The sequence below is a fragment of the Passer domesticus genome, chromosome 7, assembly GCF_036417665.1.
Source record: "Passer domesticus isolate bPasDom1 chromosome 7, bPasDom1.hap1, whole genome shotgun sequence".
NCBI classification, from domain to species: domain Eukaryota; kingdom Metazoa; phylum Chordata; class Aves; order Passeriformes; family Passeridae; genus Passer; species Passer domesticus.
Window position 1 is genome coordinate 30,591,339 of NC_087480.1, and position 14,471 is coordinate 30,605,809.

A 14,471-nucleotide genomic window follows, 5' to 3' on the forward strand; every position below is an offset into this window, starting at 1 on the left:
AAAACATCATAAAAACAAATCAAAACCAACCAAAACATTCCAAAAACCCGACAAAATAGTTTACAACCTGCCAAAACTGATCAAAACATTCTGAAAAGATGCCAAAATACTAGAAAACCAGTCAGAAGTGATCAAAACTTTCAATAACTTGCCAAAACATAATCAAAACAAATGAAAGCAAACCAAAACATTCCAAATACCCGCCAAAATATTTGAAAACCCGCCAAAACGAATCCAAACGTTCCACAACCTGCCAAGACAATAAAAACAACACAAGAGAAAACAAAACATTCTAAAACACCACCAAAACATTCCGAAAACCCGCCAAAAGATCATCAAAACAAATCAAAACAAACCAAACAATAGGAGGAACACGGCAACATATTGGCAAGCAAGAGACGGAGAGCACGGCACCTTCTAGGAGGCCAAGAAAGAAGCCGCACAACACCTGCACTGTGTCTGCAACTTTCAAACTGCTAGAAGCTAGTGGCTTGCCACTGGCCTGCCTCTTCAATTGCCATTAGCATTCCAATGGAAGCTATTCTTGGACAATTTTGTTCTGCTTGCTGCTAGTTCTGCCCCAGCCTACCATAGATAACCTTGCTCTTCCCTTGAGGCTCTGAGATGCCAAGAACTTGTCAACTTCAAAGGGCGGGCCGGGCTACATCTACTCAGCTGCCACAGTTTCTCCTTGCTAGACCTAGTGGGAAAGCATTTTGCTGAGATGCAGAGGGCAAGAAACGCAGAATACGGAGACGCGGAGCTGTCCCAAGTGCCGCTGCCAGGCGTCTTGCCGCAGAAGGAGCGCCCCGGAGCGCACCGCAACCGGCACCGTCGTCTCTGCGCAAAGAGCCAAAATATTTTCAAACCCGCCAAAACTCATCCAAAAATATTTTCAAACCCGCCAAAATAGAAAACCAGACAGAAGTGATCAATACATTCGAAAAAACCTGACAAAACATGATAAAGCCCACCAAAGCTAATCCAAACACACCAAAAACTGGGCTAAACAGAATCAAAACCTTCTAAAAACCGGCCAAAATATTTCAAAACCCGTCAAAACTAATCAAAACATTCCGAATACCCGCCAAAACATTCCAAATACCCGCCAAAATATTTTAAACCCCGCCAAAAGGAATCCAAACATTCCAAAACCTGCCAACACAATAAAAACAACTCAAGAGAATACAAAACATTCTAAAACCCAACCAAAACATTCCCGAAAACCCGACAAAACATCATAAAAACAAATCAAAACCAACCAAAATATTCCAAAAAACCGCCCAAATAATTTAGACCCACAAAACTCATCAAAACATTCTGAAAAAATGCCAAAACATTAGAAAACCAGCCAGAACTGATCAAAACATTCCAAAAACTTGGCAAAACATCATAAAAACAAATCAAAACCAACCAAAACATTCCAAAAACCCGACAAAATAGTTTACAACCTGCCAAAACTGATCAAAACATTCTGAAAAGATGCCAAAATACTAGAAAACCAGTCAGAAGTGATCAAAACTTTCAATAACTTGCCAAAACATAATCAAAACAAATGAAAGCAAACCAAAACATTCCAAATACCCGCCAAAATATTTTAAAACCCGCCAAAACGAATCCAAACCTTCCACAACCTGCCAACACAATAAAAACAACACAAGAGAAAACAAAACATTCTAAAACACCACCAAAACATTCCAAAAACCCGCCAAAAGATCATCAAAACAAATCAAAACAAACCAAACAATAGGAGGAACACGGCAACATATTGGCAAGCAAGAGACGGAGAGCGCGGCACCTTCTAGGAGGCCAAGAAGGAAGCCGCACAACACCTGCACTGTGTCTGCAACTTTCAAACTGCTAGAAGCTAGTGGCTTGCCACTGGCCTGCCTCTTCAATTGCCATTAGCATTCCAATGGAAGCTATTCTTGGACAACTTTGCTCTGCTTGCTGCTAGTTCTGCCCCAGCCTACCATAGATAACCTTGCTCTTCCCTTGAGGCTCTGAGATGCCAAGAACTTGTCAACTTCAAAGGGCGGGCCGGGCTACATCTACTCAGCTGCCACAGTTTCTCCTTGCTAGACCTAGTGGGAAAGCATTTTGCTGAGATGCAGAGGGCAAGAAACGCAGAATACGGAGACGCGGAGCTGTCCCAAGTGCCGCTGCCAGGCGTCTTGCCGCAGAAGGAGCGCCCCGGAGCGCACCGCAACCGGCACCGTCGTCTCTGCGCAAAGAGCCAAAATATTTGAAAACCCGCCAAAACTCATCCAAAAATATTTTCAAACCCGCCAAAATAGAAAACCAGACAGAAGTGATCAATACATTCGAAAAAACCTGACAAAACATGATAAAGCCCACCAAAACTAATCCAAACACACCAAAAACTGGGCTAAACAGAATCAAAACCTTCTAAAAACCGGCCAAAATATTTCAAAACCCGTCAAAACTAATCAAAACATTCCGAATACCCGCCAAAACATTCCAAATACCCGCCAAAATATTTTAAACCCCGCCAAAAGAAATCCAAACATTCCAAAACCTGCCAACACAATAAAAACAACTCAAGAGAATACAAAACATTCTAAAACCCAACCAAAACATTCCCGAAAACCCGACAAAACATCATAAAAACAAATCAAAACCAACCAAAATATTCCGAAAACCCGCCAAAATAATTTAGACCCACAAAACTCATCAAAACATTCTGAAAAAATGCCAAAACATTAGAAAACCAGCCAGAACTGATCAAAACATTCCAAAAACTTGGCAAAACATCATAAAAACAAATCAAAACCAACCAAAACATTCCAAAAACCCGACAAAATAGTTTACAACCTGCCAAAACTGATCAAAACATTCTGAAAAGATGCCAAAATACTAGAAAACCAGTCAGAAGTGATCAAAACTTTCAATAACTTGCCAAAACATAATCAAAACAAATGAAAGCAAACCAAAACATTCCAAATACCCGCCAAAATATTTTAAAACCCGCCAAAACGAATCCAAACCTTCCACAACCTGCCAAGACAATAAAAACAACACAAGAGAAAACAAAACATTCTAAAACACCACCAAAACATTCCGAAAACCCGCCAAAAGATCATCAAAACAAATCAAAACAAACCAAACAATAGGAGGAACACGGCAACATATTGGCAAGCAAGAGACGGAGAGCGCGGCACCTTCTAGGAGGCCAAGAAGGAAGCCGCACAACACCTGCACTGTGTCTGCAACTTTCAAACTGCTAGAAGCTAGTGGCTTGCCACTGGCCTGCCTCTTCAATTGCCATTAGCATTCCAATGGAAGCTATTCTTGGACAACTTTGCTCTGCTTGCTGCTAGTTCTGCCCCAGCCTACCATAGATAACCTTGCTCTTCCCTTGAGGCTCTGAGATGCCAAGAACTTGTCAACTTCAAAGGGCGGGCCGGGCTACATCTACTCAGCTGCCACAGTTTCTCCTTGCTAGACCTAGTGGGAAAGCATTTTGCTGAGATGCAGAGGGCAAGAAACGCAGAATACGGAGACGCGGAGCTGTCCCAAGTGCCGCTGCCAGGCGTCTTGCCGCAGAAGGAGCGCCCCGGAGCGCACCGCAACCGGCACCGTCGTCTCTGCGCAAAGAGCCAAAATATTTGAAAACCCGCCAAAACTCATCCAAAACTATTTTCAAACCCGCCAAAATAGAAAACCAGACAGAAGTGATCAATACATTCGAAAAAAGCTGACAAAACATGATAAAGCCCACCAAAGCTAATCCAAACACACCAAAAACTGGGCTAAACAGAATCAAAACCTTCTAAAAACCGGCCAAAATATTTCCAAACCCGTCAAAACTAATCAAAACATTCCGAATACCCGCCAAAACATTCCAAATACCCGCCAAAATATTTTAAACCCCGCCAAAAGGAATCCAAACATTCCAAAACCTGCCAACACAATAAAAACAACTCAAGAGAATACAAAACATTCTAAAACCCAACCAAAACATTCCCGAAAACCCGACAAAACATCATAAAAACAAATCAAAACCAACCAAAATATTCCGAAAACCCGCCAAAATAATTTAGACCCACAAAACTCATCAAAACATTCTGAAAAAATGCCAAAACATTAGAAAACCAGCCAGAACTGATCAAAACATTCCAAAAACTTGGCAAAACATCATAAAAACAAATCAAAACCAACCAAAACATTCCAAAAACCCGACAAAATAGTTTACAACCTGCCAAAACTGATCAAAACATTCTGAAAAGATGCCAAAATACTAGAAAACCAGTCAGAAGTGATCAAAACTTTCAATAACTTGCCAAAACATAATCAAAACAAATGAAAGCAAACCAAAACATTCCAAATACCCGCCAAAATATTTGAAAACCCGCCAAAACGAATCCAAACGTTCCACAACCTGCCAAGACAATAAAAACAACACAAGAGAAAACAAAACATTCTAAAACACCACCAAAACATTCCGAAAACCCGCCAAAAGATCATCAAAACAAATCAAAACAAACCAAACAATAGGAGGAACACGGCAACATATTGGCAAGCAAGAGACGGAGAGCGCGGCACCTTCTAGGAGGCCAAGAAGGAAGCCGCACAACACCTGCACTGTGTCTGCAACTTTCAAACTGCTAGAAGCTAGTGGCTTGCCACTGGCCTGCCTCTTCAATTGCCATTAGCATTCCAATGGAAGCTATTCTTGGACAACTTTGCTCTGCTTGCTGCTAGTTCTGCCCCAGCCTACCATAGATAACCTTGCTCTTCCCTTGAGGCTCTGAGATGCCAAGAACTTGTCAACTTCAAAGGGCGGGCCGGGCTACATCTACTCAGCTGCCACAGTTTCTCCTTGCTAGACCTAGTGGGAAAGCATTTTGCTGAGATGCAGAAGGCAAGAAACGCAGAATACGGAGACGCGGAGCTGTCCCAAGTGCCGCTGCCAGGCGTCTTGCCGCAGAAGGAGCGCCCCGGAGCGCACCGCAACCGGCACCGTCGTCTCTGCGCAAAGAGCCAAAATATTTGAAAACCCGCCAAAACTCATCCAAAAATATTTTCAAACCCGCCAAAATAGAAAACCAGACAGAAGTGATCAATACATTCGAAAAAACCTGACAAAACATGATAAAGCCCACCAAAGCTAATCCAAACACACCAAAAACTGGGCTAAACAGAATCAAAACCTTCTAAAAACCGGCCAAAATATTTCAAAACCCGTCAAAACTAATCAAAACATTCCGAATACCCGCCAAAACATTCCAAATACCCGCCAAAATATTTTAAACCCCGCCAAAAGGAATCCAAACATTCCAAAACCTGCCAACACAATAAAAACAACTCAAGAGAATACAAAACATTCTAAAACCCAACCAAAACATTCCCGAAAACCCGACAAAACATCATAAAAACAAATCAAAACCAACCAAAATATTCCGAAAAACCGCCCAAATAATTTAGACCCACAAAACTCATCAAAACATTCTGAAAAAATGCCAAAACATTAGAAAACCAGCCAGAACTGATCAAAACATTCAAAAAACTTGGCAAAACATCATAAAAACAAATCAAAACCAACCAAAACATTCCAAAAACCCGACAAAATAGTTTACAACCTGCCAAAACTGATCAAAACATTCTGAAAAGATGCCAAAATACTAGAAAACCAGTCAGAAGTGATCAAAACTTTCAATAACTTGCCAAAACATAATCAAAACAAATGAAAGCAAACCAAAACATTCCAAATACCCGCCAAAATATTTTAAAACCCGCCAAAACGAATCCAAACGTTCCACAACCTGCCAAGACAATAAAAACAACACAAGAGAAAACAAAACATTCTAAAACACCACCAAAACATTCCGAAAACCCGCCAAAAGATCATCAAAACAAATCAAAACAAACCAAACAATAGGAGGAACACGGCAACATATTGGCAAGCAAGAGACGGAGAGCGCGGCACCTTCTAGGAGGCCAAGAAGGAAGCCGCACAACACCTGCACTGTGTCTGCAACTTTCAAACTGCTAGAAGCTAGTGGCTTGCCACTGGCCTGCCTCTTCAATTGCCATTAGCATTCCAATGGAAGCTATTCTTGGACAACTTTGCTCTGCTTGCTGCTAGTTCTGCCCCAGCCTACCATAGATAACCTTGCTCTTCCCTTGAGGCTCTGAGATGCCAAGAACTTGTCAACTTCAAAGGGCGGGCTGGGCTACATCTACTCAGCTGCCACAGTTTCTCCTTGCTAGACCTAGTGGGAAAGCATTTTGCTGAGATGCAGAGGGCAAGAAACGCAGAATACGGAGACGCGGAGCTGTCCCAAGTGCCGCTGCCAGGCGTCTTGCCGCAGAAGGAGGGCCCCGGAGCGCACCGCAACCGGCACCATCGTCTCTGCGCAAAGAGCCAAAATATTTGAAAACCCGCCAAAACTCATCCAAAAATATTTTCAAACCCGCCAAAATAGAAAACCAGACAGAAGTGATCAATACATTCGAAAAAAGCTGACAAAACATGATAAAGCCCACCAAAGCTAATCCAAACACACCAAAAACTGGGCTAAACAGAATCAAAACCTTCTAAAAACCGGCCAAAATATTTCAAAACCCGTCAAAACTAATCAAAACATTCCGAATACCCGCCAAAACATTCCAAATACCCGCCAAAATATTTTAAACCCCGCCAAAAGGAATCCAAACATTCCAAAACCTGCCAACACAATAAAAACAACTCAAGAGAATACAAAACATTCTAAAACCCAAACAAAACATTCCCGAAAACCCGACAAAACATCATAAAAACAAATCAAAACCAACCAAAATATTCCGAAAACCCGCCAAAATAATTTAGACCCACAAAACTCATCAAAACATTCTGAAAAAATGCCAAAACATTAGAAAACCAGCCAGAACTGATCAAAACATTCAAAAAACTTGGCAAAACATCATAAAAACAAATCAAAACCAACCAAAACATTCCAAAAACCCGACAAAATAGTTTACAACCTGCCAAAACTGATCAAAACATTCTGAAAAGATGCCAAAATACTAGAAAACCAGTCAGAAGTGATCAAAACTTTCAATAACTTGCCAAAACATAATCAAAACAAATGAAAGCAAACCAAAACATTCCAAATACCCGCCAAAATATTTGAAAACCCGCCAAAACGAATCCAAACGTTCCACAACCTGCCAAGACAATAAAAACAACACAAGAGAAAACAAAACATTCTAAAACACCACCAAAACATTCCGAAAACCCGCCAAAAGATCATCAAAACAAATCAAAACAAACCAAACAATAGGAGGAACACGGCAACATATTGGCAAGCAAGAGACGGAGAGCGCGGCACCTTCTAGGAGGCCAAGAAAGAAGCCGCACAACACCTGCACTGTGTCTGCAACTTTCAAACTGCTAGAAGCTAGTGGCTTGCCACTGGCCTGCCTCTTCAATTGCCATTAGCATTCCAATGGAAGCTATTCTTGGACAATTTTGTTCTGCTTGCTGCTAGTTCTGCCCCAGCCTACCATAGATAACCTTGCTCTTCCCTTGAGGCTCTGAGATGCCAAGAACTTGTCAACTTCAAAGGGCGGGCCGGGCTACATCTACTCAGCTGCCACAGTTTCTCCTTGCTAGACCTAGTGGGAAAGCATTTTGCTGAGATGCAGAGGGCAAGAAACGCAGAATACGGAGACGCGGAGCTGTCCCAAGTGCCGCTGCCAGGCGTCTTGCCGCAGAAGGAGCGCCCCGGAGCGCACCGCAACCGGCACCGTCGTCTCTGCGCAAAGAGCCAAAATATTTGAAAACCCGCCAAAACTCATCCAAAAATATTTTCAAACCCGCCAAAATAGAAAACCAGACAGAAGTGATCAATACATTCGAAAAAACCTGACAAAACATGATAAAGCCCACCAAAGCTAATCCAAACACACCAAAAACTGGGCTAAACAGAATCAAAACCTTCTAAAAACCGGCCAAAATATTTCAAAACCCGTCAAAACTAATCAAAACATTCCGAATACCCGCCAAAACATTCCAAATACCCGCCAAAATATTTTAAACCCCGCCAAAAGGAATCCAAACATTCCAAAACCTGCCAACACAATAAAAACAACTCAAGAGAATACAAAACATTCTAAAACCCAAACAAAACATTCCCGAAAACCCGACAAAACATCATAAAAACAAATCAAAACCAACCAAAATATTCCGAAAACCCGCCAAAATAATTTAGACCCACAAAACTCATCAAAACATTCTGAAAAAATGCCAAAACATTAGAAAACCAGCCAGAACTGATCAAAACATTCCAAAAACTTGGCAAAACATCATAAAAACAAATCAAAACCAACCAAAACATTCCAAAAACCCGACAAAATAGTTTACAACCTGCCAAAACTGATCAAAACATTCTGAAAAGATGCCAAAATACTAGAAAACCAGTCAGAAGTGATCAAAACTTTCAATAACTTGCCAAAACATAATCAAAACAAATGAAAGCAAACCAAAACATTCCAAATACCCGCCAAAATATTTGAAAACCCGCCAAAACGAATCCAAACGTTCCACAACCTGCCAAGACAATAAAAACAACACAAGAGAAAACAAAACATTCTAAAACACCACCAAAACATTCCGAAAACCCGCCAAAAGATCATCAAAACAAATCAAAACAAACCAAACAATAGGAGGAACACGGCAACATATTGGCAAGCAAGAGACGGAGAGCGCGGCACCTTCTAGGAGGCCAAGAAGGAAGCCGCACAACACCTGCACTGTGTCTGCAACTTTCAAACTGCTAGAAGCTAGTGGCTTGCCACTGGCCTGCCTCTTCAATTGCCATTAGCATTCCAATGGAAGCTATTCTTGGACAACTTTGCTCTGCTTGCTGCTAGTTCTGCCCCAGCCTACCATAGATAACCTTGCTCTTCCCTTGAGGCTCTGAGATGCCAAGAACTTGTCAACTTCAAAGGGCGGGCCGGGCTACATCTACTCAGCTGCCACAGTTTCTCCTTGCTAGACCTAGTGGGAAAGCATTTTGCTGAGATGCAGAAGGCAAGAAACGCAGAATACGGAGACGCGGAGCTGTCCCAAGTGCCGCTGCCAGGCGTCTTGCCGCAGAAGGAGCGCCCCGGAGCGCACCGCAACCGGCACCGTCGTCTCTGCGCAAAGAGCCAAAATATTTGAAAACCCGCCAAAACTCATCCAAAAATATTTTCAAACCCGCCAAAATAGAAAACCAGACAGAAGTGATCAATACATTCGAAAAAACCTGACAAAACATGATAAAGCCCACCAAAGCTAATCCAAACACACCAAAAACTGGGCTAAACAGAATCAAAACCTTCTAAAAACCGGCCAAAATATTTCAAAACCCGTCAAAACTAATCAAAACATTCCGAATACCCGCCAAAACATTCCAAATACCCGCCAAAATATTTTAAACCCCGCCAAAAGGAATCCAAACATTCCAAAACCTGCCAACACAATAAAAACAACTCAAGAGAATACAAAACATTCTAAAACCCAACCAAAACATTCCCGAAAACCCGACAAAACATCATAAAAACAAATCAAAACCAACCAAAATATTCCGAAAAACCGCCCAAATAATTTAGACCCACAAAACTCATCAAAACATTCTGAAAAAATGCCAAAACATTAGAAAACCAGCCAGAACTGATCAAAACATTCAAAAAACTTGGCAAAACATCATAAAAACAAATCAAAACCAACCAAAACATTCCAAAAACCCAACAAAATAGTTTACAACCTGCCAAAACTGATCAAAACATTCTGAAAAGATGCCAAAATACTAGAAAACCAGTCAGAAGTGATCAAAACTTTCAATAACTTGCCAAAACATAATCAAAACAAATGAAAGCAAACCAAAACATTCCAAATACCCGCCAAAATATTTGAAAACCCGCCAAAACTCATCCAAAAATATTTTCAAACCCGCCAAAATAGAAAACCAGACAGAAGTGATCAATACATTCGAAAAAACCTGACAAAACATGATAAAGCCCACCAAAGCTAATCCAAACACACCAAAAACTGGGCTAAACAGAATCAAAACCTTCTAAAAACCGGCCAAAATATTTCCAAACCCGTCAAAACTAATCAAAACATTCCGAATACCCGCCAAAACATTCCAAATACCCGCCAAAATATTTTAAACCCCGCCAAAAGGAATCCAAACATTCCAAAACCTGCCAACACAATAAAAACAACTCAAGAGAATACAAAACATTCTAAAACCCAACCAAAACATTCCCGAAAACCCGACAAAACATCATAAAAACAAATCAAAACCAACCAAAATATTCCGAAAACCCGCCAAAATAATTTAGACCCACAAAACTCATCAAAACATTCTGAAAAAATGCCAAAACATTAGAAAACCAGCCAGAACTGATCAAAACATTCAAAAAACTTGGCAAAACATCATAAAAACAAATCAAAACCAACCAAAACATTCCAAAAACCCGACAAAATAGTTTACAACCTGCCAAAACTGATCAAAACATTCTGAAAAGATGCCAAAATACTAGAAAACCAGTCAGAAGTGATCAAAACTTTCAATAACTTGCCAAAACATAATCAAAACAAATGAAAGCAAACCAAAACATTCCAAATACCCGCCAAAATATTTGAAAACCCGCCAAAACGAATCCAAACGTTCCACAACCTGCCAAGACAATAAAAACAACACAAGAGAAAACAAAACATTCTAAAACACCACCAAAACATTCCGAAAACCCGCCAAAAGATCATCAAAACAAATCAAAACAAACCAAACAATAGGAGGAACACGGCAACATATTGGCAAGCAAGAGACGGAGAGCACGGCACCTTCTAGGAGGCCAAGAAAGAAGCCGCACAACACCTGCACTGTGTCTGCAACTTTCAAACTGCTAGAAGCTAGTGGCTTGCCACTGGCCTGCCTCTTCAATTGCCATTAGCATTCCAATGGAAGCTATTCTTGGACAATTTTGTTCTGCTTGCTGCTAGTTCTGCCCCAGCCTACCATAGATAACCTTGCTCTTCCCTTGAGGCTCTGAGATGCCAAGAACTTGTCAACTTCAAAGGGCGGGCCGGGCTACATCTACTCAGCTGCCACAGTTTCTCCTTGCTAGACCTAGTGGGAAAGCATTTTGCTGAGATGCAGAGGGCAAGAAACGCAGAATACGGAGACGCGGAGCTGTCCCAAGTGCCGCTGCCAGGCGTCTTGCCGCAGAAGGAGCGCCCCGGAGCGCACCGCAACCGGCACCGTCGTCTCTGCGCAAAGAGCCAAAATATTTTCAAACCCGCCAAAACTCATCCAAAAATATTTTCAAACCCGCCAAAATAGAAAACCAGACAGAAGTGATCAATACATTCGAAAAAACCTGACAAAACATGATAAAGCCCACCAAAGCTAATCCAAACACACCAAAAACTGGGCTAAACAGAATCAAAACCTTCTAAAAACCGGCCAAAATATTTCAAAACCCGTCAAAACTAATCAAAACATTCCGAATACCCGCCAAAACATTCCAAATACCCGCCAAAATATTTTAAACCCCGCCAAAAGGAATCCAAACATTCCAAAACCTGCCAACACAATAAAAACAACTCAAGAGAATACAAAACATTCTAAAACCCAACCAAAACATTCCCGAAAACCCGACAAAACATCATAAAAACAAATCAAAACCAACCAAAATATTCCAAAAAACCGCCCAAATAATTTAGACCCACAAAACTCATCAAAACATTCTGAAAAAATGCCAAAACATTAGAAAACCAGCCAGAACTGATCAAAACATTCCAAAAACTTGGCAAAACATCATAAAAACAAATCAAAACCAACCAAAACATTCCAAAAACCCGACAAAATAGTTTACAACCTGCCAAAACTGATCAAAACATTCTGAAAAGATGCCAAAATACTAGAAAACCAGTCAGAAGTGATCGAAACTTTCAATAACTTGCCAAAACACAATCAAAACAAATGAAAGCAAACCAAAACATTCCAAATACCCGCCAAAATATTTTAAAACCCGCCAAAACGAATCCAAATGTTCCACAACCTGCCAAGACAATAAAAACAACACAAGAGAAAACAAAACATTCTAAAACACCACCAAAACATTCCGAAAACCCGCCAAAAGATCATCAAAACAAATCAAAACAAACCAAACAATAGGAGGAACACGGCAACATATTGGCAAGCAAGAGACGGAGAGCGCGGCACCTTCTAGGAGGCCAAGAAAGAAGCCGCACAACACCTGCACTGTGTCTGCAACTTTCAAACTGCTAGAAGCTAGTGGCTTGCCACTGGCCTGCCTCTTCAATTGCCATTAGCATTCCAATGGAAGCTATTCTTGGACAACTTTGCTCTGCTTGCTGCTAGTTCTGCCCCAGCCTACCATAGATAACCTTGCTCTTCCCTTGAGGCTCTGAGATGCCAAGAACTTGTCAACTTCAAAGGGCGGGCCGGGCTACATCTACTCAGCTGCCACAGTTTCTCCTTGCTAGACCTAGTGGGAAAGCATTTTGCTGAGATGCAGAAGGCAAGAAACGCAGAATACGGAGACGCGGAGCTGTCCCAAGTGCCGCTGCCAGGCGTCTTGCCGCAGAAGGAGCGCCCCGGAGCGCACCGCAACCGGCACCGTCGTCTCTGCGCAAAGAGCCAAAATATTTGAAAACCCGCCAAAACTAATCCAAAAATATTTTCAAACCCGCCAAAATAGAAAACCAGACAGAAGTGATCAATACATTCGAAAAAACCTGACAAAACATGATAAAGCCCACCAAAGCTAATCCAAACACACCAAAAACTGGGCTAAACAGAATCAAAACCTTCTAAAAACCGGCCAAAATATTTCAAAACCCGTCAAAACTAATCAAAACATTCTGAATACCCGCCAAAACATTCCAAATACCCGCCAAAATATTTTAAACCCCGCCAAAAGGAATCCAAACATTCCAAAACCTGCCAACACAATAAAAACAACTCAAGAGAATACAAAACATTCTAAAACCCAACCAAAACATTCCCGAAAACCCGACAAAACATCATAAAAACAAATCAAAACCAACCAAAATATTCCGAAAACCCGCCAAAATAATTTAGACCCACAAAACTCATCAAAACATTCTGAAAAAATGCCAAAACATTAGAAAACCAGCCAGAACTGATCAAAACATTCAAAAAACTTGGCAAAACATCACAAAAACAAATCAAAACCAACCAAAACATTCCAAAAACCCGACAAAATAGTTTACAACCTGCCAAAACTGATCAAAACATTCTGAAAAGATGCCAAAATACTAGAAAACCAGTCAGAAGTGATCAAAACTTTCAATAACTTGCCAAAACATAATCAAAACAAATGAAAGCAAACCAAAACATTCCAAATACCCGCCAAAATATTTTAAAACCCGCCAAAACGAATCCAAACGTTCCACAACCTGCCAAGACAATAAAAACAACACAAGAGAAAACAAAACATTCTAAAACACCACCAAAACATTCCGAAAACCCGCCAAAAGATCATCAAAACAAATCAAAACAAACCAAACAATAGGAGGAACACGGCAACATATTGGCAAGCAAGAGACGGAGAGCGCGGCACCTTCTAGGAGGCCAAGAAAGAAGCCGCACAACACCTGCACTGTGTCTGCAACTTTCAAACTGCTAGAAGCTAGTGGCTTGCCACTGGCCTGCCTCTTCAATTGCCATTAGCATTCCAATGGAAGCTATTCTTGGACAACTTTGCTCTGCTTGCTGCTAGTTCTGCCCCAGCCTACCATAGATAACCTTGCTCTTCCCTTGAGGCTCTGAGATGCCAAGAACTTGTCAACTTCAAAGGGCGGGCCGGGCTACATCTACTCAGCTGCCACAGTTTCTCCTTGCTAGACCTAGTGGGAAAGCATTTTGCTGAGATGCAGAAGGCAAGAAACGCAGAATACGGAGACGCGGAGCTGTCCCAAGTGCCGCTGCCAGGCGTCTTGCCGCAGAAGGAGCGCCCCGGAGCGCACCGCAACCGGCACCGTCGTCTCTGCGCAAAGAGCCAAAATATTTTCAAACCCGCCAAAACTCATCCAAAAATATTTTCAAACCCGCCAAAATAGAAAACCAGACAGAAGTGATCAATACATTCGAAAAAACCTGACAAAACATGATAAAGCCCACCAAAGCTAATCCAAACACACCAAAAACTGGGCTAAACAGAATCAAAACCTTCTAAAAACCGGCCAAAATATTTCAAAACCCGTCAAAACTAATCAAAACATTCCGAATACCCGCCAAAACATTCCAAATACCCGCCAAAATATTTTAAACCCCGCCAAAAGGAATCCAAACATTCCAAAACCTGCCAACACAATAAAAACAACTCAAGAGAATACAAAACATTCTAAAACCCAACCAAAACATTCCCGAAAACCCGACAAAACATCATAAAAACAAATCAAAACCAACCAAAATATTCCGAAAACC